At 42.9% G+C, this 1,933-nt stretch overlaps 1 pseudogene; it reads right to left on the bottom strand.

Moving 5' to 3' along the window:
• Nucleotides 1–441: 441 nt before the first annotated feature.
• On the bottom strand, nt 442–559 carry LOC126357153 (5S ribosomal RNA; annotated as a pseudogene).
• Nucleotides 560–1,933: the final 1,374 nt, after the last annotated feature.

Here is a 1,933-nt window from a genome sequence, read left to right as displayed (position 1 = left end):
GCCAAAGATAGCGCACGAAATCTGTTCGTCAGACGAACCGGAGAGGTCCTCCGATCGACCTCGAGGGAAGTCTTTGCCTGCCTTCCACACCTAGGAGCGACATCCCACTCGAGCACCAGTGAGGGGTCGTCTGTAGTGTGGGCAGTGTCCAGGGCGCCCATCCCCCCATATTGACACCCGTTGGCATCGAGGTTTAGTTTGCAACAATTAAACATTTTTATTCAGTAAAAGTGGTAATAAACCACTCCGCCTACAGGCCACAAGAGGCCTTTCTGGACCTCCGACTGCCGTGTCATCCTCAGAGGAGGATGCGAACAGGAGGGGCGTGGGGTTAGCACACCGCTCTCCCGGCCGTAATGATGGTATACTTGACCGAAGCCGCTACTATTCGGTCGAGTAGCTCCTCAGTTGGCATCACGAGGCTGAGTGCATCCCGGAAAATGGCAACAGCGCATGGCGGCCTGGATGGTCACCCATTCAAATTCCGACCACGCCCGACAGCGCTTAACTCCGGTGTTCTCACGGGAACCGGTGTAGCCGCTGCGGCAAGGCCGTTGCCACTTTTCGGTAATAGGAAATACCAAAAAATAGTATTACGAGTGACTCTGATTGCTAGTGATCCCGAAACTGCAATTTCAACATTTGCACGGAATGGCAACGATTTGTATAAAAGAAGTAGCAATACATTGTAGTTTTCGCTCCAAAACTATGCTCATTTGATCTGATGTGTTCATTATTCCCGCACGCTGTTCGAGGGTGGAAAGGTAGACAAATAGCTTGAAAGTCGTTCGTTAAACTCTCAGCAAAGCACTTATTTGTTAAGTACAGAGTAGTAATGTAGATGCAGGAATGATGTACAATGCAACACACATCCCTAAGACTTTGAATGTTTCTAGGTCTTCAGATAAAATTTGATTTAAAATGATTTGTACGCAGTTGTTTTGTATGCGTCAGCTACCCAATACAAAATCAATGGTTTGTGCTTACATATATAGTTTCTGTTAACTCGGTGAAACACTAAAAATGAGCGGACATAACAGAGACTCAAACGAAGAAAGAAAAACTAAACTGGACAAGGCATACAGAGTAGTGTGGAATCATTACAAAAAGAAGTCTATCTCACAAAAAACCAAATTATGTCACTACGACATGGTGGTGCTCCCCGAGTTGCTATATGCAGCAGAGACACACTAATCATAGGGCATACACTTATCAGACAACTAGAAAAAGTGGAACGGAAAATACTCACAAAAATATTTGGCGCGATTAACAACAATGGAATATGGATCAAGAAACCTACACAGGAACTTACAAACATACGGAGACAATCACACAGAAGATTAGAAAACGCAGACTACAATTCTATGGACACCTGTGCAGAATGCCATCACACAGGCTGACCAAACAGATCTTTGACTGGGTAACCACTAGAAATAACAAATGGGTGGCAGAGATAAGAAACGACCTGAACCAACTCAACATAACACCAGACACAATAAACGATAGAATAAAATTCAGAAACATCATCAAGAAAAGTAAACTACATGAGATACATTGTGACAAACGAACAGGCGTAAAATGGACCGAAGAACGCAAGCAAGATCACAGCCGAAACATGAAAGAAATACGTGCAACCAAAAAAGCAATCAAGATGAAGCCGAAGACATGAAGCCGACAAGAAGCATGGACAGAGGACCGGAAACAGTGAATTGGGGAAGTTTTTAATTTTGAAGGCGAACAAAAGAATGCTAATTTTATATATTTTTACTGTCAATCAAAATACTTGTACTAATTGTAAAATGGCATGATATGTATTAATCTGTTCCTCTTTTTGAATTATCCTGCACCAGTATCACGTATTTGAAAAAAAAATCGCTAACCTGAGGAACGTTATTCTAGTACCTGCGAAACTGCTCAGGAAAACTGAAATACA

Source organism: Schistocerca gregaria, chromosome 3 (assembly GCF_023897955.1).
Source record: "Schistocerca gregaria isolate iqSchGreg1 chromosome 3, iqSchGreg1.2, whole genome shotgun sequence".
In the NCBI taxonomy this organism is placed as follows: domain Eukaryota; kingdom Metazoa; phylum Arthropoda; class Insecta; order Orthoptera; family Acrididae; genus Schistocerca; species Schistocerca gregaria.
Note: the sequence above shows the minus strand (reverse complement) of the source record. Positions and strands in the feature narration are given on the sequence as shown.